Below are 27,812 nucleotides of genomic sequence, written 5' to 3' on the forward strand. Positions count from 1 at the left end.
GATAGGTGACTTTGTACCAGCATGTCTTTATAGGAGATGCGGCGTTGGAAGATAATGTTAAGTGTTTCTCCTATTCTATCCTTCACTAGTGTGTCTTGTGTTAATATGGTCCACCTGTTTTTAAAGATCTTTCTCAAATTGGTTGCTTGGCTATAAAATGTTGTGATGAAACGCATTGGCTAATTTCTGTATTCTTGTTGCCTAACGGGTTTTTGTTGTAGTATTTCCTCCCTAGTTTTCTCATCTGCCCACTCACTAGCCTTAAGAAGAGCCTTTATGGGGTACTTACTTGCTACAAGAAGTTCAGTCATCTCCTTTTTTGTTTTTCAGTAGTCTTCGTCTGTACTATTATTCCTTTTGTCTCTTAGAAACTCGCTATAAGGTATTCTCCAACAAAAGGTAGGTGGATGACAGCTATCTGCATGCAGGATCGAGTTGCCAGCAGTGCTCTTTCTGAAAAGTTCTGTGTGCAAACTGCTTTCCTTGAGAGTAAATCTTACGTCTAGAAAGTCCATTTGTTCTTTACTGTATTGTAAAGTGAATTTGGGGTTCACTTTGTTATTATTGATTCTTTGAAACAATTTATTTAAGTCAGCTCTTCGGACACGTTTCGCCTGACCAGCAGTCTTGTTCACCAAAGTTTTATGTATTTATAGTTGCCATTTTTAACGGATGTAGGACACTACAACGCATGGTTTTACCACGCATGCCGTTACGATGCAGTTTTTACAACCCATGCTGTTACAACGCATAGCGCTTTGGGGTGCTGGATAGTGAATAGTTTAATTTACTATTACAACTCCAGTCCCCGTGGATAGTAGGGAAGGTGTTGGATAGTAAATTAAATCTATTCCCTATCCTAGAGCGCCCCCCAGCGCAATGCGTTGTAATGACATGCGTTCTAATGGTTGCGTAGTAAAGGCACTGCGTGGTAAAAGTTGCGTTGTAAAGGTTGTTTCCCATTTTTAACAGCGGTGCACATTACAAAACATCACGTGACATTACTACAATACGAGTGTATTGGAGAACAGACTCGTAGTTTAAACAGCTAACCAGCTATTTGAACATATCACATTTTTAAAATGATTAACATTTTTAATATAGGCAATTTAACCCTAGAAAATGTCTTATTCCAAACAAAATCCCTGATCATTGACTCAATCTCTCTAAAGTAATGGGAATAAATCTTTAGTGGTACATTTATAAAAAGAAAAACCAACAGGGGAAGTATTGACGTTTTAATAAGTGCTACGCGGCCAATCAAAGTTAATGGTAAAAGAATCTATCTATCAAGCAAAATTTTAACTTTATTGCGCATTGTTAAATAATTCAAACTAAATAGTTGTTCAAACTGATTGGAGACATATATACCCAAGTATCTAATCGGTTCTGTTTTTAGGGCTTGGGATTTGAAATTTGAGGGTAAAAAATTATTATCAGCATTCAATACTAAAACCTCAGTTTTATTTTGGTTAATTTTATATCCACCAATCAGTTCAAATTGACAAAATTCATATAGAGCTTGGTCAAGATTTAATTTATCGGGTCGCAGATATAGAATTATATCGTCGGCGAATAATTTTATTTTCGCCATTCCTTCCATTGGTGGTTTAATTTCAGGATTTCCACAAATTCTTATTGCTAGCTGCTCGATGAAAAAAGTAAACAGGATGGGGATATCAGACAACCTTGTCTGGTACCTCGATTAATATTAATTGCCCCAATCGAACTGGCATTAACTACCACCCTGGCTTGAACACCTTGATAAATGTTATTCAACATATTAGTTATCTGGGCCGGAAAGCCAAATTTTTTCATACTGAGGAATAGTGCATCCCAGTTTACCAGGTCAAAAGTCCTTTCGGCATCGACCATTGAAACTAGAGTTGGAATTTTATTGTTAGTAACAAAATCAAGAGCCTGGATTAACAACCCGGTATTTGACGACATGGACCTCCCTGCCACAAAACCCGACTGGTCAGGGTGAATTAAAGCCTGGGCAATCGGGGTAAAACGTTGGGCCCATATTTTCATTAAAATCTTGAAATCAGCGTTGAGGAGGCTGATCGGCCTATAAGAGTTTACGTCCTTATGGTTTTTCCCTTTTTTAACAAAGCTAACAATAATAGACTCCTTGAAACTCGGAGGAACAATGCCTACTGATCTAACAGCATTAAATAATTTCGCTGCACCTCAGACAAAGGAATTAACAGTATAAGAAGGGGCTGTGTCCCCTTACAATTTGTTCTCTTCCAGGTTCCTTTTGCTGAGGGGGGCTGTTGCTGCTGGGCGCCAGGAGGACCGCCACTGGTGACTGCCTCCCTGCCTGGAGGCCCAGTGAGCTGGCTCTTGGCCCAGTATTGCTCCCCCCCCACCTTGCTGCATTCCCAGGAAGGACCTTTTCCTGGACTTGTGTTCTTCTAAAGCGCCTGGGAGCGCTTTAATGTCCATAGCGCTTAGGAGCGCTTTATCCTTGCCCATAGCGCTTAGGAGCTCTTTTTTTGCTTTTAGCGCTTGGGAGCGCTTTATATTGCCCTCTGGCGCCTGGGAGCGCCATATTTGCTTTGGCCGGTGCCCACCCGGCATTTATCTCCCCGCATTCACCGCCGCAGGCCCGGGGATCAATCAGGAGGTGCTGGTCCCGCCTCCCTACCAAGGGCCGCGCTGCCATTGGCGGACCTCAGCATAGGAAGCCAAGCACCAGCCGCCGGGACAAGCAAGGAGAGGCCGGAAGTCCCGCCCCCACCGCAGCCGCGAGACGAGGGAAGGAAGCTGCCTGCCGGGTCCCTCGGGGGTCCCGAGTGTAGGGAGAGCCCCGGAGGTTTTGCCGATCTCCAGGGAGGCCGGGAGTCCACCCCGCCTCCCAGGACGCCCCCGCCGGAGAGTCAGGAAAGAGCCCCGAGGAGCGGGAGCTCTTGGGCTGAGCCCCGCCGCCCAGGACCGCCACTGGAGGAGTCAAGAAGCAGCCGGTGAATGCGGGAGGGCTGGAGGCTCAGAGTGAAGGTCAGAGCGGCCCCGGATGACAGCGGGCCGCTCCAACGGTGTATAGAGCCTGAGAGGCTCAGGGGCATTCTTCCATAGAGCCTGAGAGGCTCCCAGCCCTATTTGTTCTCGAGCCTAAGAGAGGCTCCGGGGGTATCACTTTGTTTGCGAACCCAGAGAGGTTCTTGGGCATCTTCTTGACCTCGAGTCCCCAGGAGGGGGACTCCAATGTTGGGGCCACATTTATTCGGAGCCCACGAGGCTCACAGGGCCATTTTGTATTCAGAGCCTGTTAGGCTCTGGGGACATTCTATTTGTTTAGGGCCACGAGGCTCCAGCGTTGGCCCCCTTGTCTCCCCAGCTGCCCAGCACTTCGTGGGCAGCTGCCAAATTTAGGCCCCTGACATTTGGGACGGTTCTGGTGTTGTGCCTATGTGCACCATGCGCAACTTGTGATTTACTTGCCAATGTGATTTCTACGCAATTGTTCCGTGCCTGCACCTCTGAATGTGTTGTTGATGCATCATGTGCCTTGTTCTTACACCTCTGAATGTGTTGTTTATGCATCATGTGTTTTCCTTCCCTACACCTCTGAATGTTTATGCATCATGTGTAATATTCCTATGCTTATGCCCCTACATGTATTGTGATACTTAGGTGGTTGTTTTTCTCCTAGTACAGGTGTTGCTAGTGAGGTCCTGGTTCCCTGCGCAATATTCTCCTAAGGTGGTTAGGGTTGCGTAGGTGGTACTTACCTGGTACCAGTGGTTACTGGTTGTGTGCTAAAGTGATTTACATTCTATGTTCTATGTTCTAAGTGATATTCTAAGTGCTAGTTCTAAAAGTGCTGATTCCTGACAGTGGTCCAGGTGGCCTTGTCTTTTACATATCACCTGTAAATTCTGCCCGTGCCTGTTGGCACATTGTAAAGTGTGTTTTTATCTAATGTGTTTTGGTATAATACAAAGGCTATTTTTATATATAACCTTGTGTGGAGTTTCCTTTGTGGTGGGCCTTGGGTGTTGCTGCTGGGGGTGCGTGCACAAACACTTAACTCACATTGCCTCCAAGTTTAGCCTTACTGCTCGTGCTACATTACCAAGGGGGTGAGCAGGGGTTATTTTGGCGTGTAACTCCCTTGCCCTGACGTGGAAGTGGTGGTCTCTGACTGACTTTGGTGCATGCCCTGGCCATCCAGGGATCCCATTTGTAACACCTCTTCAATATGATTTTTTCAAGTAACTCAGGACACTGATGTTGCCACCAGCCATTCAGATTTCTCGGTCGTGCTGTAGTAGTACTGAGCGGTGTGAGGTTGGTTACAGGGTTGTATCTGTGGCCAGGCCATCCACCTAAAGCCCACCACCAAGTGTCAGCCATGCCCAGCCTTTGGATGTGTGCAGTGTGGGGTTGGCTGTAAGTCCAGGCCATTGGCCACCCCCTCTTCCCAGCAGCGGACCCTAATTTTAATTTGATTTCATGGTACTCGGGTACTTCAGCAGTACTTTTGCACAACTGGCACTCCAAAGTACCATGGGACAGTACAAGTTTCACTTTTTAAAGCTTGCATGGTCGCACGGTGCCCTGTGGTACTTCACAAAGTAGGGCTGCGCTGGGGCCTGCGGAAGTCCTGCAGGATATTACATGAGGTGTGCTGCAGATTGTTTTTTAAATTTGTCCCCAGGTGGTCCCTTTAAAACCTACACAAGGCCCAGGGGATAAGGGTACCCCACTTTGCCCTCTTCAATATGATTTTTTCAAGAAACTCGGGACACTGATGTTGCCACCAGCCATTCAGATTTCTCGGTCATGCTGTAGTAGTACTGATCCTCTGGAACCGCAGTGGCTGATGAGTAAAAAAGTTCTCGCCCAATCTGAGTGGTTTATTTTTTTAAATTGGAGTATAGTACAAATAGTACAAAACTCAGCAGGGCCAACCAACCACATATCACTATATTTTGAACGTTAATTTCTGAAAAACTGCTGAACGGATTTACAGCACATCACAAAAAGCATGCTTTTTTAGTAAAGCTTTAGCTATTTGACAAATTTAGTGTAATTCTGCTCAGCTGTTTTTTCTGTATTACTTCTGAAAATTCCCATGGGAAATTGCAATGTTAAAAGATGTTTTAGAACCCAGTGGCGGCTGGCTCAGATCTGGTGTGGTGAGGTGGGGGCCAAGGGGTTACTGGAGTGTAAAAAAAAAAAAACCACTTACTTCCTTGTTGTTTTTACCCACGTTGCCTCTCCTCCGTTAACTGAACAGGAAGCAGCCAGGCTCCCCTGAGCTAATCTCAATGCTGTAGTGCAGCGTTGTGATTGGTCTGAGTGCCGTAATTTGGTGCTCAGAGGGGACTGGGAGCCTGGGCATGTTCAGAGAGCAGACACAAAGCGCCATGCGCACTTCAGGGTGCCCACCACTTCTCCCCTGCCCTGCTCTATGAGCAGAGTAGCCTCCATGCTGCAGAAGCAGGAACAAATAAAATGATAATAACATCATATTATCATCATTTTCTTTTTTCTTTTCTTCACTGCTGGAACGCAGTGGGGTGGCACTCCGCTTTAGAGGAGGGGCCGCCACTGTTAGAATCCCATTTTTCTCAAGCCGTTGCTTGACTGATCGCCACAAAACATTCCTAGCAAGAGCTGAGGTAGATGAACCTTTTTTCAGAAACGTTCTAGTATAGGACCTGTATCTTTGGATATTGGCAGCACGATCTCTTTCATGTAACTAGTGCTGGGCTTTGACTGGGATTATGTAAAGAGCTCCTCATAATCTACACTTGTACTACAATAAGAGGTGTAATCACATGTGTCACTGAGCATTGCATGTTGACATTATGTTAGACTTTGATGTCACTTCCATATCAGGAGGTGTAACCACTTCAATTCTGAAGACTTTAAGTTTTCCATGTTAGTGCCAAGATTCCCTTATGGACGTACATCATACTGAGTATAGAGTATATACAGACACATGTACATGCAGAGCAAAGTCTGGGGAAAAGATTGCGTACAAAGGTACGCTGCTAATGACTATGACGACCAATTACTCTAATTAAAGAGATGTTTTCTCAGTATTTCGCCTTACTCTTTAAGACTTCTTACAGTTTCTACTCTACTCGGAACAATCTAGAGTTTGTAGTGGAGCTTTAAAGACCTTTGTGAAGTAGGTAACCCCAGCTACAGCTATCCGAGTACTCAATACTCGGCGAACTTTTCTCTTAAGAGCTCTGTAAAGATTAGACATGCACACACATGTAGGACCTAGTTGGTGGCAGCCAACGACATTGATCTCACAGGAGACTCGAACACACAAACCATAAGCGTGATAACACAATCTGGATCTTAAACTCCGAACTAGCCCCACTAGCCATGCATAACTAACATGCCACGAGCTCAATGTTCTGACTCTACCTTTTAGGGAGTCTAAAAACATCCCTTGGTGTCACTCTGCCCTCTTGTAAACACATTGGCTCAGGATGTTCTTGGATTGGAAATGATTTGCTTCTCTTAAACTCAGAAGAAGACAGTTCTAATCAAGACTGAACTGTGTAACCGGATAATGCAAAAGATAGAATCCTTAGAAAGGAATGAAATTATGCCATATAAAAAAATCACCATGAAACCTGAGTCAGTATTTTTATGAGAGCAAACTGCATGGGTGTGGGTGACTTTAGTTGGTACGAATCACCCTAATAGCAGGGGGAAAGAAACACAAATTGCAAAATAAAACAACTGTCTAATAATTATAATGTGCGGGTTCATAGAAACTGCAACAAATAACAAGGCGCGCCCTAGTTATGATCAGCCACTGACCAGGGTATAAAAGCAGCACCTTTGGACAGCCAGGCTATCGATCAGACAACCAGTCTTCCCGTGTATCTTCCTCAAGCAGCAGTGCCACCCCGAGCTCGAGAGAACCATGTCTGCCAAGGGCGGAGGACATCACCAACACCATCACCAGAAGACACAATGCAATGATCCCTGCCAACAGACAAACCCCTGCCAGGACCGTAAGTGACAGCTTGCTCTTACAAATTATTCTCCTAAATTGACTGATCATTGTAAGGAAAATATACAGCTTTTGATGCTTTCATACAAATACTTGCTAGGGGTTCAATACATAAAGGTATTGATAGAGAGACTAGTTGGGGAGCAACAGAGTAATCAATGTTCTTTGAGGGGATATAGGTCAAGTGGATTTTGCCTTTTGTATTACAAATTAATTATATTGCCACATACTTGTGGCTAGAGAGATTGCTTGATTTAGTTAGGCCTGCACACTTTTTCGTCAAGTGCTGAATACAGGATTAGCGCAGAAGTCCCAGAGATCCAAAGTCAACAACTTAGCTGTTAGACAACAACTCCAAACTTGGGCCCAGATTTACAAACAATTTGTGGTGGGTTTGTGTTACGTCTTAACTACACCAGACACAAATGTTGTAGTGGGATGTACAATCCAAATCAAATTGAGGTTTGTGTTGGATTTTACCCCAAAGTTATTGAAAGCTGTGCAATGCACTGCCCTATGTTGCTTTGCCTCAAGGGTGTGTTGTATGGGTCATGAATGGGTGCTACAATGCAACCCCTTAGGTGTTTAGACGGAAATCCCTATCTAGAAAGAATTGTGTACATGGATTTGCGCAAAATCCTGTGCCTTCTCAAGGCAAGATTAACAAGGAGAGATATTTTCCTTTATCCTCTTTTTTACCACTTTGTAAGTTTGCTGTATTATACACCACTCATACAATGTGGAAAATTCCTTAAAGCATAGATTTGGTTTGGAAAGTTTGTCTATGTTGTGGCACTGAATAAAAAAGTGCGTTAGCGCAGGGAGAGAGCACAGAGCAGTTTGATATCTTAGTAGACAGGGCGCTGTTCTGCTCTCTTGCATTCACAAAAACCAGTGCAGCAGCTCGTCCTGCTGTTCTGCATTACATGGCTTTTATGTAACTCTGAGTCATAATCTATTGACTGGCAAAAAATGGACATTACTGAACACTGATTTTTCAGTGCTGCTCAGTAGTCTTTTTTTGATAAAGTATTGCTATCATCAATAGCTAATGTGTAACCCTAATGCTAAGAGGATGAGCTGACCAATTCCTTGGCCTACCACAGATTTGAATAATTGTCTTTCTTGTATTTGAAACTAACCAAACTTGGTAACACAAGGAAATAATACTCAGATTCACATGTAATTTACTTGATATGAAAATGCCCTTTCTTCAACGTGGATTAGCAATTTATCTCACCGCGTATACTATAGCACACTGGGGAATAGTGATGCCAGGAGAAAAAGTCAAAAATAAAAATTGAAAGTACCTTACATGGATTTGGAAACTCAAGAGAATACAGAACCAAGAGGCGATACTCTTTGTCTAAATAAGAGAAAACATACTCCTGCCCTGGCTCCAAGTGGAGCAAAAAATACAATCTTAGGTGTTGTGTATACTGTGCAAATCCTTTCAAGGAGAAGGCCTTAATACATCATGAAGATGACCTCCCAGTACACAATTTCGAAACTTTACATACCAACAAAGCCAACAGATTTCTGACTTTGTGAGTCTATCTGCTGCGATGGGACATGTATTCACAGTTTAGGCTTGGATCTCTATTTCAGAGCAGGGTCAAGACTAATTTGTAAATGGGACCTGTCTGTAATGGTACAATGAGCAAAGAAATAATGGAATCGATTGTGATCCAGAGTTAATATCATTGGTTGGGCTTAATGCAAATATTTCCTCGTATACTTTATGTTGTTACAAGGGATTCCAATTCTGCAATCTTTAGGACTTTTACAGGTGGCTTATGTACATAAGGCTATTGACTGGCTAGACTAGGAGGCCATACTACACGGAGGAAGTCCAGCAATGTACCCAACTATTGCCATTTCCTTCACCATTGCTTCACGAGCTCATTAGAGCCATGACCAACTTTAAAACGACAATCTTTTGCGACCCGCCTAACTTTAATGGACATGTCTGGGGTGATTTTTTTTAAGGACACTAAACATTTTGTGGTAGCAACACGTAATTTACAGACAGCATATATTCAATTGAAATGCCCACTAAATTTGCATAGACTTACCTTTTTACTGTTAAAACTATACTACACAAATGATAGCATGTGGAAATCTGGTTTCAGTGAATACTTATCGTTAATGCATCACCAAGTGTAATATATTGATTTGTTTTGATCCCATGAAAATGTTTGTTTCCATCACACTTCAGAATTACAAAAAAAAATGCTTCATTTCAGCTTTCCAAACTGATGAATGAATATATATGCACTGGTATTGACAGTTTATTGTGTGGAACTAAAAATGACATCCTACAGTTTTTCCTTCCACACTCACTGTACCTCAACAAGATTGTCACATAATTCACTTTACCTTTCTCTCTGATAGCAAAGTGAGAGGAGTTTGTAAGCACCTATCCCATATAAAAAAGCATTATCAGCATTTCTTCAGAAGACGTAGCTTGACATTTCACTTTCTGTCTTTGAAGCACAGCAAAGTTGACAAGATTAATACAGAATTTTATAGGTATTCTTTTTTTTTTATTGCTTGGATCTATGCGAGTAACCAAAAATCAGCTCGCGACTCACCAGTGGTGGTGACCCACAGTTTAGGAAAGACTGTCCTAAACAATTCATAGATTAGGGTTGACTTCCTCCTATCATGACTGACACATATTGGCATTTCTGTTTAGTCTTTCTCACACATAACAATCCTATGTGCTAAGCTAGACTTGATATTGCATTCCCATTGCATAAGAGCTGGTATGTTATTGGTTGGTTTATGTAAAGCACTAACACAAAATCAGTAAGAGTCAGGTTATTTGTTAGCATGACTTACAATACACAAAATTTTGCAACATAACAAAATAACTAGGCCCCTAATCTGTTCATATTTAGTAGTCAAACAGTGTTAAAGCAATATTACTAGGACATTCTCTACAGATATGTGTGATAGGTTGATCAAATATTGTATAGTATTACCTTTCCAAAAACTATTATTGCAACAGATTCCTTACTTATCGATGTGTTTTTCAATAAAGAGGGGCTTTTGGACTATCAAAATAAAGTTGTAGTTTAAATTGCTTAGAAAACGTGCCTCAAAAGCTATAATAAACTGATGACTTCATGTCTCCAATAATGAGATGTTCAAGTCCTGAGCTTTCCTTTTATGAACAGACAGTAATATAACTACCAGAGTACATTGTGTTGTTGAAGAAAAGGCCAAGACTTGAGCAAGAAGTTCTTGCTGAATGGTAGTCACAGGGTAACCTTATCCACTAATCATTCACAACTGCCACTGTTACCAATGCAGTGTTTGATGTTTGCGTAATTTGCTTTTGGGTAATTATGTGAAATTATGCAAATTTATGTTTTAGTGCAGGAACAAAAACAATCCTGAGAGTCATATTCCTTTATTTATGCATGCTGCAGAATGCAGCACACATAGAAAGAGGAAGTAACTAAAAGAAATAAAGAAATCTCCCGTCATTACGCCTCTCCTGGGAAGGTGTATCTGTTTGGCGCATTCCCAGGTCTTTCAGTTCTGTTAAGTCTGGGAATGCATCAAAAACCATGGCAGTTTCCTGGGAACACCCATGCAACGCCCATGGAATGCCTTTCCAGGGCAGAGTAAGGCAACGCAGGGATTTGCGCTCTGCTGCCGTACTCCAGATGTATGGAGCCATTTAGGGACAGGCAAAGTGGCCTTTTTTTTTTTTTGCAGAGTTTTATATAGCGCGAACTAGAACCGAACCGAATCAGTTATCAGAGCGCTTTACATAGCACCAGTTACGTTACATGAGGACACACTTTCATTTTAGGCATGGGGAGATTAAGTGATTTGCCCAGAATCGCAGAAGGTTTTTGGCGTCGTTACCGAGACTCGAACCCAGTTCCTCCAGGTCCGAGGTCGAGCGCCTTAGCCGTTAGGCCAACCCCTCTCCCCTTGCGTGACTTCATAAATCTTAAAGGTTGGCATTGCACGTGTACAATGTTGCGTGGTGCAAAAGCGACGCAAACCATCTCGTAAATAGTCCCCTGTGTGTTTAGGAGTCTCTCACAACCAGTATGACTTTTAGAGAAAGTTAGAAGTGCACATGCTTACCGTGGCTCCTGCTTCTCTCGTTTCAGCATGCGCACCTGTCCAGCAGTGCCAGGACAACTCACAGAAGTGCGCTACAGGTAAGTGAAAGCTAATGACTGGAGAAAGATTTGCTTTGGTGTTCTTGGGTGGGGAGGAAAATTTCTAAATTGAAATTCTCTGCATGGATATCTTTTGTAACCTTGGTACCTGTTTTCAGCGCCCTAGCTCCCAATTTAATCCAATCATGGGAACGAATGTGCTAATGGCCTTTACATTCAGCACGGCATCATACAATCTAGCTGCTTTAGCGAAGGCAACAGGTCAACCAATGGGAGAGGGGTGGCAAAGTTACAGTGCCCCTGCTTACAACTAACGAGGGAAAGCACAAATGCTTTGCGACTTTTCCTGATGACACAAAACATTCCGCCCCTTTCCTCTGTGCGTGCTCACGCTTCTGACGTTCTGGGACGTAGTGGTGACGTACGGGCGTATGTTATCAATGGTGGAGCAGGTGCAGTGGTTCCACGGCACAGAGACCCGGGGGTCCATTGAACACTGATTACTCATCAACAAACAATAAGTATTATACTCTCATCATGGCTGGTTCAAGCTGTTTATGAAGACCAGAAACATTACACTGTTGATATTTTTCATAATTGTGTGCAAATTTCAATATCAATCAACTTTGCTGCTTGTACTTTTTTTAGTGAATCCCTGCAACCCATGCCTTCCTGATCCCTGCCAAGACCAAAGGCCAGGACACTATATCGGAGCCAAGAAGTGTTAAAGAGCTGCCTGGCAGGGTCTCTACATCAACAACATGAGATACCAGTACATGCTGGAGGGAAAACTGAAATTATGGCCCATTCAACCACCACTTATGAGATCAGGTTTCCATGTAAACAACATCTTCCTGTTAACCTCATTCATGATAATTATGTAGATTCTGTTACTTAAAAAAATAAAACCATCTCTCTTGACCTAATATTGATTGTCAGCTAATGGCTTTTTTCAACGAAAATGGAAGGGTACTTTCAGAATGGATGACCCCCACTGTAACACGTTATTCAATATTCTGGTATTCGATGAAAGAGGATGACCAGCAATTGTTTTATACCAACATGTCACAAATATGTTTTCCAAACATCTTAATGAGTGTGCCATGCTGGCACGTCCCAGTTATTTTAAGAAAATGCCTTGGTAAATTTCTGAGACAAATGCAAATGATGGGTGGTAAGTGCCTGCCCTGGTTTGAGATGAAATATCCAGATAGGGAAGTGATCATGTCCTAAGGGTTTCCTTCCCAACCCTGAGAATTGTTTAAAGAATTATAGGCAAATGGCGCCCTTTGCAACACAACTTGTAAATATCTATACATTTTACATATAATTCGGAAGTTACCACTCCAATCATTCTTATATTTATGGTCTCCCAAGAAAGGGCAGATGGAGGTGGGGGAGTGGGGGCGTGTATTGGGGGGCGGGGTTCCCTCAACTCCAAAAAATGTTTTAAAGTATGCCACACTTTTTATTCTGCAGCAACGTTTCCATCATGACATGGTTAAAAAGGTTTTAACGGCAAATTAAATAATAAGGATCTACAGGTAGACATGGGCTCCTGTAATTGTTCACAATCAAAGTAACACCTTTCTTTCTTTCTTCCTTAAACCTTCCTTCATTTCCGCATACTGCCCATGTCAGGTGTCAGTCATATAGTATGACTGGAAATATTCTTAGAAGGAGCCTGATTGGACAAGGCAGTTACCCATATCTCAGGATCCCACACATTCAACAGCAGTGCCATTTCTACTGCTAGGCAGGCAGGTGTATCATGCTCAGACAGTGGAGCTGCCATTCAGGTTCAAGACATCTATTAGGTTCAGATAGGAGATATATCACTTATCTAACAACATTTGTATATGCTCAAGCCTCAGTCAGTGTGATTTATAGTGATAATAATGTGATAAAATAATATACAAATAGATCATGAAATGTCTTGACAACACATGAAATACCAATCATAGCAACACGTTAGGTCATTTTACATTAAGGAAGTGACTACACAACATAATAAATAGATGGACCAAAATCAGCATGAAATTATTACTGATATCTTGAAATTAAATGTTTTATCATGTGCACACATTTCGTCCCAGAACATCAGCTTGCCGTTTTGTGAACATACAATAATTGGCCCCTCAAATACCACAAGATGCCATATTTTTAAAAATCAGCTTGCCATTTGTTGAAAATATTCTCTTTTCCCACCTAGATAGCAACTTTTGAATTTTGGAAAATTAACAAGTTTTTACTGGGACTAAAGAATGCAATTTTCTAAAAAAAAAAATGCATTATTATTGTTCCCCTTATAGCAGCTTTTGGATTTTTGTAAATATATTAATTGTAGATCAAATTATCTGGTATCATTTTTATCAAGTACACTCATATACTGCAACCAGTGCTTAATTTGTAGAAAAATAAGTGCCAGGGCCCTCGTTAAGAGGATACTGCGTCCTGCACCACCCATTACCCTGCCAGCGTGGGCAATGACAGTACCAAAACAACTACTAACCATAACACTCCTTCAAGTGTGACAGTTCAGACTATTCCAGGACACCAAAGTTAGGTAAATGGCTTGGGCCGAAGGTATTCGATATTTTTATGGTACAATATCATGTTATAAGTGTTTATTATATAATAAACAACTGTTGTTTTGCTCCTCTCTAAATTAGATAGGCAGTGTTACCATGTAGCAGACTATCATAAGTGCCGCTGGTGACAATTAATCCTGCTGCTGAGCATCGGAAACCACCTGCTCAAATTAAGCACTGACTACAACTGCAGTTGAACGGATTCTAAATCACATTGCCATGTTCGGTCTCTTAAGTTTATCTATCACCATCATGCGTTTGTGTGCCATCGTCATATTCCACAAACTGTTCCATATCAGTGGTGGACTGGGAGGTAAAAACAGCTCTGGAAAATGTGTTAATTCCAACCCCACATTTAACCAAGTTAGTGTAGTACGCCTGACCATCTCACTGAGGATTCCATTAGGGCTTTCTTCCAGGCTGGATATCTGATGATCACTCCATCCCTCCGCTGATGCTACAGGTGGGTGAGCCAACAGATTTACTGGGAGAGCCGAGCCAGAGCCGAGCCAAGGGTGTGGCTCGAATCTTAGAGCCGTGCATGTGCCGAGCCCTGAAAATGTTTGCTGTGTAAATCATACAACAAACATCATGTAAAATATGATAACGTCACCTCAAAATGCAAGACAGTGTACTTCCTTAACCTATTTCCTGTGGCGCACATCCCACGCTGTGCGGGCGAATACTACACATGCGCGAATCGGACGGCACCCGGCTGTCCGACGCACACACGCCCGCCGTGACGTCAGACGGCCGGGGAGAGCTTAACATGTGAAGCTTTGACATTAATAAATGACATTACAGCACTGCACCGAGATGTACTTATAAAAAGTAATGTTTTTTAAACAGAACCATTAGTGCACTAAGCTGCAAGACAATTGTCACACAAACACTGTACATGACCAGGATTATTATAGAGCAACATTACAGTCTAATAAATCAAGCACAAAAGGTTTTTGTACAACTGGTATTATGTACTCACATTGTTAAAAGGACTTTCATGTGTGATAATAAAATAAAAGAGTTTTGGTGAAATAAAATCCTTACCTATGAACTTACAATTTAAGCAGGGAAGTAGAATTTTGTCCAGGTTTTCTGATTTCACTTTGTAAAAATCAGCCAGGAAATAGGTATCTTTGTGTCTTTCCTTATGTTGCAGCTTTATTTTTACCTCTTAGTGTGTTTTTCTGCAGTTTTTATATGGTGGGATGATAGATATTGGAGCACTTTACATGAGCGCTACTTATACTACACTTTCACATTCATTGTTTTTTAGACAAAAGGAGATTAAGTTATTTGTCTAGAAACACAGGATGTTGAGCCGACATCGAGACTCGAACCTGGTTGACAGCTCTGGCCATAATGCCTCATCCTGGGTAGAGGGAGGCAGGCAGAAGACACATGAAACCTCGGCTCGGTATGGGCTCGAGGGTCCAACAAGATCTCGAGCTGAGCCAGAGTCAGGTTTCAGGCTTGAGCCTGGCTCGAGCTTTCAGTGGCTTGTATACCCTTAACCCCTATAAGTAGCCCTTCATTTTTTGTTTAAATCTTTAAATTTAAAATGTTTGCCCATTTTGTGTAACATACAGTCAGAGCTGTGCTCATGTAGTAAGAAGGAAGGAAAGAAAAGTGATTGCCAACAGCATAATGTGCAGTACCCAATAGCAAAAGGAGAGACAGGTGAATAGATCGCTGCAATCACATGAAGTCATGAGCCAATACCCCTAGACAGGGTGGATCAGTGCTCGTGAATCTCACCAGCGGGTGACATGTAAATGGTCCATATATAGTGCAGTTTGAACCCAACTGGGGACTTAGGGTACAACAATTTGAGGACAACATAAGTCAAGGAAGGGAAAGGGAGTCGCTTAAGACCTGCTGCCACATCTAGTGCAGCCGGGGGATATAAGCAGCCCTTCATTTTATAATTAGATTTTCTTTGCCTCCTGTGGCCAGTGTATGCCTGGTCTATATGGCCTAGTTCTTCTAAGCCCAAGTTCACAATTGTTTCATTATGTAAAACAATGAGTGAAGGTATTCAAAGCTTTTTCAGGAACCTATCACCAATGTTGTAATAACTCCACTGCTGCTAATTACCAAGCTAGTTATGATTCCATCTCATGCCTCTACCGCCACCCACCACCCACCACTTCCATTTTCTTTATCTCACTCGTACAGGTTACTTGTCATCCCTTCGTCGTTCCTTTTTAATGGTTCGCTTACCTTTATTTTTCTCTTTCTATCTCTTTGTCAAAGCCTGATGATGAAGATATGTACTGGTCTCCAAAAATAAGTGCTAGTGCAAGTGAAGGGATACTGACTGGAGAAGTTAAGGTGTGAAAGACAAGTGTGTAGGTGGTTAGAGGACTGCATGCATAGTGGATAGGAGTTTGAAGCAGTCCATGTTCTAAGGCCTGGCTCAGTGCATGAGTACTTAGGTACTGACTGAATGATTAGAGTACTGCAAGGAGAGTGCCTGGGTGAATTTATAAGTGTTTGGGTTTTGGCACAGTGAATGGATTAGTACATGGTGCTGAATGGGTCACCTGACCCCCCTCCCTCTACTCCTCCGCTATCTGTCATCTTACTCAATACCAGATCTGCGGTCAAACACCACCATGAGCTATCCGTCCTCCTCGACTCTGAGAAACCGGATCTATTGCTCTTGACCGAGACCTGGTTTTGTGACTCGTCCCTCCCCGTTCTCCTGGCCACCCTTCCCCCTACCTATGTTGCCCTACGCACTGACCGCCCGGCGGGCAGGACAGGCGGTGGTGTGGCATTGATTGCCCGGGCGGACTTTAATTTTCAGATCCTTCCATCTTCCCCTATTTCCTCCTCTGAATTCCTTGTTGCCCGATCCCTTTATTTCTCTCCCCCCATCACTTGCCTCTTGATGTATCGCCCACCCCAGCCCTCGCCCCTATTCCTACCTGCGTTCCAGGACCTACTGGCCACCCTGGTGGTCAACTACGCTTCGATCCTGGTCCTCGGTGATTTTAATTACTGGCCTTCCGACCCTTCCGAGTGCGCCACTTCGAAGGAATTCACAGATTCTCTGCTCTCCCTGAACTTGGTGCCGCATATTTCGGTTCCCACCCATTCTCACGGTCACATTCTCGACCAGGTATGGTCCCTCAACCTCCCAATTTCCCCGGTGACTGTCTCTCCCTGCCCCTGGTCGGATCATGACCTCATTTCCTTTTTCATCTTAATTGAACCAGCGCCGAAAATCCCACGCCCCAAAAACACATGGGCCAGAAATTGGAATAGAGTTGACCTCCCTGCTTTGACCTCCCTGCTCCGGAATTCCCCTCCAACCCTTGCTGGCCTCTCGTCAAACTCTCAAGCCGAGGCAATTAATGCCTGGCTAGCCAGAGGCTGTGACTCTGAAGCCCCCTTGCGCCGTATTTCCATCCGTCGACCCAAGGATTCTAATAGATGGTTTGATGGCAACTTAAAAGAACTTAAATTGACCGTTCGTCAAGCAGAGAGACACTGGAGGAAGGACTATTGTCCTTCATTAAAAACCCTCTACCTCTCTGCACTTGCCAAATATAAAACGGCAATCCTTGATGCCAAAACCGCCTATTTTTCCACCAAAATCACGTCAGCCGAAAACAAGCCCAGGGAGATCTTCAACATTGTGAATGATCTAGCCTTCTCTGACAGAGCCTCACCCCAAATTCCTCCATCCCAGTCTTTATGTACCCAACTTAACTCATATTTCCTAGACAAGATTATTACCATCAAGGCTAACATCCCTCCCCCTTCATCTGCCTTCGTCGATCTTCCCCCTCAGACCGTCCCAAGTTGTCTTACCTCTATTCCCCCCCTTACCCAGGAAGTGTTCTTGGAGATTCTACCTAAGGTTAAATCGGGCTCCCCTGCAGATGTCTGCCCTGCACGCATTCTGCAGCAAATTTACTCCTGCTGCCCTGAACCCCCTGTCACTGTCCTGAACAACTCTCTGGCCCAGGGAGTCGTGACACCCGCACTCAAAGCTGCCACCATAGTGCCCATACTGAAAAAGCCTGGCGCGGACCCAACCATCTCAGCCAATTATCGCCCCATCTCCCTACTGCCCTATTTAGCCAAGGTACTAGAGCGCCACGTCACCGCGGTACTCAGTGCCCACGTAGAGGCAAATGGGGGGCTGGCTTCCCGCCAGGCTGGCTTTCGTCCCAGGCACTCGACCGAATCAGTCGTGGTATCGGTCCTAGATGAACTCAGGAAGGGAATGGATCACAACCAACACCAGGCGCTGGTGCTCCTGGACCTCTCCGCCGCTTTTGACACGGTTGACCATAACATCCTCTTGTCCCGTGTCAAGGCGGCCGGAATCCAGGGAACAGCCCTGGTTTGGCTTTCCTCCTTTCTGAGGGACCGTACCCAGGCGGTTCGGCTGGGAGCCTTCACGACCACCCCACTCCCCGTCACTTGTGGTGTCCCCCAAGGTTCTTCCCTTTCCCCCTTACTTTTCAACCTTTACATCTCCCCTCTTATTTTCGCTCTTCAGCAGCTGGAGGTCACTGTATTTAATTATGCAGATGACCTCCAGCTCATCTTCGACCTGTCTTCTTCCTCTCTCTCTGTTTCTAATTTTCAGTCCATTATGATTTTCATCAGGGATTGGATGAACCACAACCACCTCAAATTGAACCCGGAGAAGACCGAGCTGGTTCTCACTGGTGGTTCATCCAGTCCCTGGAACCCCCACTTTTGGCCCCCCTCTCTTGGTCCCGCCCCTACCCCTTCAGCCACAGTAAAAACACTGGGAGTGAAAATGAACAGTCACCTCACTCTTCACTCCCAAATCAGTTCCGTAGTTTCCTCTTGCTTCCTCACCCTTCGGACAATCCGTATTGTTTCCCGTTTTTTCTCCCCCCAGGCTCTCAAACTGATCATGGCCGCATTGGTAATCTCACGGCTGGATTACGCCAATGCCCTTTATAATGGCATTCCGGCATACAGCTTACGGAGGCTCCAGGTGGTGCAGAACCACGCGGCCCGGCTTATCTACGGTCTCCCACGTTACCATCACTCCTCCCCCCTTCTTAGGGAGCTCCACTGGCTGCCTATCAGGGAGCGCTCCCTCTTTAAGACCGCCTGTATGACCTTCCAGGCCCGGCAAGGTACTGCCCCGGCCTTCATCGCTTCGCTGATTAGTGACTATGTTCCCTCCAGAGAGCTCCGGTCCTCCTCCAAAGCTTTCCTCCAAACCCCCCGTTTTAAGCGGAAAAAGTGGGGTGGTGCCAATTTTTCCACCCTGGCCCCTGCTTTGTGGAACTCTCTGCCTGATCACCTACGTTTTGCCACCCACTATGTCTCTTTTCGAAAGGATCTCAAAACGTTCCTGTTTAGACAGGCCTTCCTTTTATAAACTTGCTTACCCCTGCAATCCTCAGTGAACCGGACCTTGTTAGCGCCAAGAAACCGCTCGGTGGACGTTGCGCTCTACAAATGTTTTAAATTAGAAATTAGAAATTAGAGGGGTACCATGAGAGTGACAGGGTGTTTGCTCGAAGTGTATTGATACTGACTAGGAAATTGAAGGTGTGAAAGACAAGTGGGTACATGGTTAAAGGACTGCATGCATAGTGGATATACTTTTGAAGCAGTACATGTGCTAAGGCCTGGCTCACTGCATGAGTACCTGGGTACTGACTGAATGATTAGAGTACTGCAAGGAGAATGCCTGGGTGAATTTATAAGTGTTTTGTTTTGGCACAGTGAATGGATTAGTACATGGTGCTGAATGGGTCACTGGAGGAGTGCAAGGGGAGTGACAGGGTGTTTGCTGGAAGTGTACGGATACTGATTGGGGAATTGAAGGTGTGAAAGACAAGTGTGTAGGTGGTTAGAGGACAGCATGCATAGTGGATAGTGGTTTGAAGCAGTCCTTGTGCTAAGGCCTGGGTCATTGGATGAGTACTTGGGTACTGACTGAATGATTATAGCACTGCAAGGATAGTGCCTGGGTGAATTTATAAGTGTTTGCGTTTTGGCGTAGTTATTGGATTAGTACATGGTGCTGAATGGGTCACTGGAGGAGTGTAAGGGGAGTGACAGGGTGTTTGCTGGAAGTGTATGAATACTGACTGGTGGATTGAAGGTTTAAAAGACAAGAGTGTAGGTGGTTAGAAGACAGCAAGCATAGTGGATAGGGGTTTGAAGCAGTCCATGTGCTAAGGCCTGGCTCGCCGCATGAGTACTTGGATACTGACTGAATGATTAGAGTACTGCAAGGAGAGTGCCTGGGTGAATGTATAAGTGGTTGGGTTTTGGTGCAGTGAATGGATTAGTACATTGTGCAGAATAGGCTACTAGAGGAGTGCAAGAGGAGGGACAGGGTATTTGCTGCAGTGTAGGGATACTGACTGGGAAATTGATGGTGTGAAAGACAAGTGTGTAGGTGTTTATAGGACTGCATGCATAGCGGATAGGGGGATGAAGAACTCCATGTGCTAAGGCCTGGCTCACTGCATGAGTACTTAGGTACTGACTGAATGATTAGAGTACTGCAAGGAGAGTGCCTGGGTTACATTTATATGTGTTTGGGTTTTGGCTTAGTGAATGGATTAGTACATGGTGGTGAATGGGTCACTGGAGGAGTGCAGGAGTAGTGACAAGGTGTTTGCTGGAAGTTTATGCATACTGACTGGGGAATTGAAGGTGTGAGAGATAAGTTTGCATTTGAAGCAGTCCATGTGCTAAGGCCTGGCTCACTGCATGACTGCATGAGTACCTGGGTACTCAGTGAATGATTAGAGTACTGCAAGGAGAGTGCCTGGGTGAATTTATAAGTGGCTGGGTTTTGGCACTGTGAATGCATTAGTACATGGTGCAGTATGGGTCACTAGAGGAGTGCAAGGGGAGTGACAGGGTGTTTGCTGGAGTGTATGGATTCTAACAAGGGAAATGAAGGTATGAATGACAAGTGTGTAGGTGGTATGGGGACTTCCTGCATAGTGGATATGGGTTTGAAGCAGTCCATGTGATAAGGCTGGCTCGCTGCATGAGTACTTGGATACTGACTGAATGATTAGAGTACTGCAAGGAGAGTACGTGGGTGAATTTATAAGTGTTCGGGTTTTGGCGTATTGAATGGATTAGTACATGTGCTGAATGGGTCACTTGAGGAGTGCAAGGGGAGTGACAGGGTGTTTGCTGGAAGTGTACGGATACTGACTGGGGAATTGAAGGAATGAAAGACAAGTGTGTAGGTGGTTAGAGGACAGCATGCATAGTGGATAGTGGTTTGAAGCAGTCTTTGTGCTAAGGCCTGGGTCACTGGATGAGTACTTGGGTACTGACTGAATGATTATAGTACTGCAAGGAGAGTGCCTGGGTGAATTTATGTGTTTGGGTTTGGCGTAGTGAATGGATTAGTACATGGTGCTGAATGGGTCACTGGAGGAGTGCAAGGGGAGTGACAGGGTGTTTGCTGGAGTGTATGGGTACTAACTAGGGAATTGAAGGTGTGAAAGACAAGTGGGTACGTGGTTAGAATACTGCATGCATAGTGGATATACATTTGAAGCAGTCCATGTGCTAAGGCCTGGCTCGCTAAATAAGTACTTGTGTACTGACTGAATGAATATAGCTCTGCAAGGAGAGTGCCTGGGTGAATTTATATGTGGTTAGGTTTTGGCACAGTGAATGGATTAGTACATGATGCTAAATTGGTAACTAGAGGAGTGCAAGGGGAGGGACAGGGTGTATGCTGGAAGTGTACTGATACTGACTGGGGAATTGAAGGTGTGAAAGACAAGTGTCTAGGTGGTTAGACAGGACTGCATGCATAGTGAATAGGGGTTTGAAGCAGTCCTTGTGCTAAGGCCTATCTCGACGCATGAGTACTTGGATACTGACTGAATGATTAGAGTACTGCAAGGAAAGTGCCTGGGTGAATTTATAAGTGGTCGGGTTTTGGCGCAGTGAATAGATTAGTACATGGTGCTGAATGGGTCACTGGAGGAGTGCAAGGGGAGTGACATGGTGTTTGCTGGAAGTGTACGGATACTGTCTGGGGAATTGAAGGTGTGAAAGACAAGTGTCTAGGTGGTTAGAGCCGAGGACTGCATGCATAGTGGATAGGGGTTTGAAGCAGTCCTTGTGCTAAGGCCTGGCTCGATGCATGAGTACTTGGATACTGAGTGAATGATTAGAGTACTGCAAGGAAAGTGCCTGGGTGAATTTATAAGTGGTCGGGTTTTGGCGCAGTGAATAGATTAGTACATGGTGCTGAATGGGTCACTGGAGGAGTACAAGAGGAGTGAGAGTGTGTTTGCTCAAAGTGTATGGATACTGACTAGGGACTTGAAGGTGTGAAAGACAAGTGGGTACGTGGTTAGAGGACTGCATGCATAGTGGATATGCATTCGAAGCTGTCCATGTGCTAAGGCCTGGCTCACTGCATGAGTACCTGGGTACTGACTGAATGATTAGAGTATTGCAAGGAGAGGAACCTGGGTGAATTTGTAATTGTTTGGGTTTTGGCATAGTGAATGGATTAGTACATCGTACTGAATCGGTCACTAGAGGAGTGCAAGAGGATTGACAGGGTGTTTGCTGGAGTGTATGGATACTGACTGGGGAATTGAAGGTGTGAAAAACAAGTGTGTAGGTAGTTAGAGGACTGCATGCATAGTGTATAGGGGTTTGAAGCAGTCCATGTGCAAAGGCCTGGCTCACTGCATGAGTACTTGGGTACTGACTGAATGATTAGAGTACTGCAAGGAGAATGCCTGGGTGAATTTATAAGTGTTTTGTTTTGGCACAGTGAATGGATTAGTACATGGTGCTGAATGGGTCACTAGAGGAGTGCAAGGGGAGTGACAGGGTGTTTGCTGGAGTGTATGGGTACTAACTAGGGAATTGAAGGTGTAAAAGACAAGTGTGTAGCTGGTTAGAGAACTGCATGCATAGTGTATAGGCGTTTGAAGTAGTACATGTGCTAAGGCCTGGCTCATTGCATAAGTACTTGGGTACTGACTGAATGATTAGAATACTGCAACGAGAGTGCCTGGGTGACTTTATAAGTGGTTGGGTTTTGGCACAGTGAATAGATTAGTACATGGTACTGAATCGGTCACTAGAGGAGTGCAAGGGGAGTGCCAGGGTGTTTGCTGGAGTGTATGAATACTGACCGGGGAATTGAAGGTGTGAAAGACAAGTGTGTAGGTGGTTAGAGGACTGCATGCATAGTGGATAGGGGTTTGAAGCAGTCAATGTGATAAGGCCTGGCTCGCTGCTTGAGCACTTGGATACTGACTGAATGATTAGAGTACTGCAAGGAGAGTGTCTGGGTGACTTTTTAAGTGTTTGGGTTTTGGCACAGTGAATGGATTAGTACATGATGCTGAATGGGTCACTAGAGGAGTGCAAAAGGAGTGACATGGTGTTTCCTGGAAGTGTATGGATACTGACTGGGGAATTGAAGGTGTGAAAGACAAGTGTGTAGGTGGTTAGAGGACTGCATGCATAGTGGATAGGCGTTTGAAGTAGTCCATGTGCTAAGGCCTGGCTCACTGCATGAGTACTTGGTACTGACTGAATGATTAGGATACTGCAAGGAGAGTGCCTGGGTGAATTTATAAGTGTTCGGGTTTTGGGGCAGTGAATGGATTTGTACATGGTGCTGAATGGGTCACTGGAGGAGTGCAAGGGGAGTGACAGGGTGTTTCAGGGAGTGTATGTATACTGACCGGGGAATTGAAGGTGTGAAAGACAAGTATGTAGGTGTTTAGAGGACTGCATGCATAGTGGATAGGCGTTTGAAGCAGTCCATGTACTAAGGCCTGGATAAATACATGAGTACTTGAGAACTGACTGAATGATCAGAGTACTGCAAAGAGTGTGCCGGGGTAAATTGATAAGTGCTTGGGTTTTGGCGCTGTAAATGAATTAGTACATGGTGCTGAATGGGTCACAAAAGGATGTGCACGGGGAGTGACAGGGTGTTTGCTAGAGTGTATGGGTACTAACTAGGGAATTGAAGGTGTGAAAGGAAAGACAAGTGTGTAGCTGGTTATAGGACTGCATGCATAGTTGATAGGGATTTGAAGCAGTCCATGTGCTAAGGCCTGGCTCCCTGCATGAATACTTGGGTACTGACTGAATGATTACAATACTGCAAGAAGAGTGCCTGGGTGAATTTATAAGTGTTTGGGTTTTGGCACAGTAAATAGATTAGTTCATTATGCTGAGAGGTCATTACAGGAGTGCTAGGAGAGTGACAGGGTGTTTGCTGGAAGTGTATGTATATTGACTGGGGAATTGAAGGTTTGAAAGCCAAGTGTGTAGGTGGTTGAGAGGACTGCATGCATAGTGGATAGGGGTTTGAAGCAGTCCATGTGCTAAGGCCTGGCTTGCTGCATGAGCACTTGGATACTGACTGAATGATTAGAGTACTGCAAGGAGAGTGCCTGGGTGACTTTATAAGTGTTTGGGTTTTGGCACAGTGAATGGATTGGTACATGGTGCTGAATGGGTCACTGGAGGATTGCAAGGGGAGTGACAGGGTGTTTGCTGGTAGCGTATGGATACTGACTGGGAATTGAAGGTGTGAAAGACAAGTGTGTAGGTGGTTAGAGGACAGCATGCATAGTGGATAGGGGGTTGAAGCAGTCCTTGTGCTAAGGCCTGGGTCACTGGATGTGTACTTTGGTACTGACTGAATGATTATTGTACTGCAAGGAGAGTGCCTGGATGAATTTATAAGTGTTTGGGTTTTGGCGTAGTGAATGGATTTAAAAAAATATATATTTTATGGGAGTAGTTTTGCAGTCTCTTGAAACAGATACAGAAAGTATACATTTTCACAAATGTACATGGTCATTCTTGCCAACAGAACATAACATAAAGAAGGTTACTCAAAATACAATCCCCAGATCTTTGCAAACTTTTTTATCCCCCCAACCCGTTTTGCGTACATATGTTCATATTGCTTGACCTTTTCATTTTGTCAAACCACGCCTGAAACACCGGAACCTGTAATGTACGCCAATTCTGTAATAGTAGAGATCTAGCAACAGCCATTGCAATGTATACCAATTTTGCCAAGAATTCTGAAAGTTTGCAATCCGGATCTAAGGCAAACAGTATTAATTTTACACTACGGAGAATCGGAATTGCATAATAAGTTTTTAGAAAATCGAAAATTTCTTCCCAAAAAGACTGAATTTTTGGACAGTAGGCCATAATATGAGACCAATTCGCTTGGTCACATTGAAGGCATCTGAAACAATTGGCAGACATGTTGTCGTACATTTTGGCAATCATTACAGGGGTGCGGTATAGAAGCCATTTGCTAAAAAAAAGCCTTCTACGCCTGTTGGCTCCGTGTAGTGAACCAAAGTTGAACCTATTGATAGTTTTCCATATAGCGATAGGTAACACTAAATTTTCCTGTGTGTGCCATTTTCGTATAGCCTTGGCGCTCAGCTCTTCCTCTCGACTTTGTGCCAAACAATGCTTCCATTCCCCAGGTTTCTTTTTTGAGATATTTACAAAAAGATCTTCTGCCAACTGAGATGGGGTACTAATATAACTAAGATCAAGTTGCACCAAATATTTATAGATCACAATATAGGACCCGATTAATAAGAAGTTGCCGGGAATTAAACGTGTCAATGCATTAACAGATAACCAGGACCCATGCCCCATAAAGTCGGCTAACGTTTTGAACCCAGCATGCCCCCAGTTTATAATAATTGAGGGTTCAATTTTAATCCCTAAGAAAGCAAAAGCACCTATTAGGGGAGTTGTTAGATTGAAAAGGGGAAGGGAATATCTCTTGATCATGGCATCCCGTCGTTTGAAAAACCAATTCAGGGTCTTGTATCGAACGAATTTGGGTGATTTGGGGACAAGAAGAGGGGATGGAATCTGAATTTCTAAACAAATTAACTCAAAGAAAAAAATTATAAACAAACCAGTACCTGGAGTTGTATCTTTAAATCTGCCTACGTAATGCGCAAAGTATGCGTTATAATAATCTTTTAAATTAGGAAGTGAAAGGCCACCATCTTCGGTTTCTTCATATAAAGTCCATATGTCCATTCTAGGCGTTTCTTTTGCCCAGAGAAATTTAGAGATTCTATGCGAGCAAAAAAAAGATCCGGGCAGAAATACTGGAATAGTAGAAAATAAAAAGTTAAAAAGGGGAAGTATTGACATTTTAATCAGGGCAATGCGACCAAGAATAGTTAAAGGTAATGGATCCCAACGAGCAAACATAGAACGGAACTTCTGAAGCAAAGGGACATAGTTAAGTGTATATAAATCCTGGATTGAAGGAGAAAATAAGATCCCCAAGTATCTTTTAGGTTTAGGATTATTGCAGCTCTTCAACTCTGGGTGTAATATTGGGTCTACCCCCCCTCCCCACAGACCAGAATTTCTGTCTTTTTTTTGTTGATGCGGTAGCCCCCTAAGACCTCCAATTCTTCAAAAATCTGAAGAACCTGTGTCAGTGATTGAAGGTCCGGTTTAATTAATACCATAATGTCGTCTGCGTAAAGTTTTATCTTGGCCATAGAACTAACTGGTGGGATGATGTGTACACAATTCCGAATCGCCACAGCTAAAGGTTCGATGAAATGGGCAAAAAGGATAGGAGGCAGGGGGCATCCCTGCCTAGTTCCCCGCTGAACTGAAATTGAACCCGCTGACAGCTTATTAATAATTATATTAGCTGTGGCGCCCGTATACAGCTTCTGTATTACATTGGTAATTTGATGTGGGATCCCAAATACTTCAAAATAATAAAAAGTGTATCCCAAACTACCAAATCAAAAGCTTTTTCCGCGTCTAATAATAAAACCAAAGCCGGAACACCATGTGACTCAAAATAATCTAGTGCCTCAGTTAGAAAATGTATATAGTCGTAAGTAATTGGTGGCCTATGATAAACCCATTTTGATCGGGGTGAATTAAATCCGCCGTGATATGATTAAAACGAGATGACAATAATTTGGTGGTAATTTTATAATCCGAATTTAATAACGTGATCGGTCTATATGAATTAGGATCCTTAGGATCTTTCCCCTTTTTTAAAAAACTTACAACCGTGCCTTCACGAAAGGATGCGGGAACTTACCAGTCATCGAGCATAGAATTTAATAATAGTAAAAAAAATCACAAAAAGAACTAAAAAAAGCCTTAAAAAACTCCGCAGAAAAGCCATCTGGGCCACAGGCTTTACCCAGTGGAAGATCATTTATAGCCACATTAACTTCCTCCCTAGTAAATGGGCTTCGCATGATAGATTGATCATCCAATGATAGACTCGGAAGTACATGTCTCCCCAGAAACTCAGACAGTTTATGATGGTCAATGGAATACTGTGAAAAATAGATTTTATGATAGTGGGAAAACATTATTTAACTTAATTCAGCCTGGTCTGATGACACAATATTAGTAACTGGGTTTCTTAGAGAGTGTATCCTATTAGAAGCGGCTTGTTCTTTAACCTGCCAGGCCAAGAATTTCCCCGTAAAGTTACTTTCTTCGTAGACCTTATGGATTTGTCTACGAAAAACCTCTTCGCTTTTTGAGAGATAATGGGCGCAAAGTTCCCGCTTAGCTTCACTGAGTTGTTTCTGAACATCACAAGTTGGGTTAGAATATCATTGTATTGTTAAGTCCTGAATTTTTTGGAACATCGAATTCCTAGTATTTTTAACTGCGAGCCATTCGGCCACATCTTTGCTTATGACGATGCCCCGAATAAAAGCCTTCAGGGAATCCCAAATAATATGTACGGGAGCTGTGCCAGTGTTTCGAACAATAAAATCTGTAATCTCTAATTGACTGTCCCTAGGCCCTCTGGCCTTGTTGGGGCTAGGACGCACTGTGTCCCAATGTCAGGGGCCTACATGTGGCAGCTGCCCACTAAGTGCTGGGCAGCTGTGTAGAGGACGTGGTCAACACATTGGAGCCTCGCAGGCTCTGGCCAAATCACCTGTCCCCTTGGAGCCTCACTGGGCTCTACAGCAAGGCAATGCCCCTGAGCCTCTTGGGGCTCTTAAACAACAACTATGGCCCCCCTTAGAGCTTCGTGGCTCTAACACG

The 27,812-nt window shown here is 43.8% G+C and overlaps 1 long non-coding RNA gene across 1 annotated transcript; it reads left to right on the plus strand.

The window, feature by feature from the left end:
- The first annotated feature begins 6,850 nt into the window (after positions 1–6,850).
- Positions 6,851–12,068, plus strand: LOC144753390 (uncharacterized). Its single transcript, XR_013594328.1, has 3 exons — positions 6,851–6,995; positions 11,131–11,181; positions 11,791–12,068. It is a non-coding gene; the product is annotated as an uncharacterized LOC144753390 (long non-coding RNA).
- Positions 12,069–27,812: the final 15,744 nt, after the last annotated feature.

This window comes from Lissotriton helveticus, chromosome 5_1 (genome assembly GCF_964261635.1).
Source record: "Lissotriton helveticus chromosome 5_1, aLisHel1.1, whole genome shotgun sequence".
NCBI classification, from domain to species: Eukaryota; Metazoa; Chordata; class Amphibia; order Caudata; family Salamandridae; genus Lissotriton; species Lissotriton helveticus.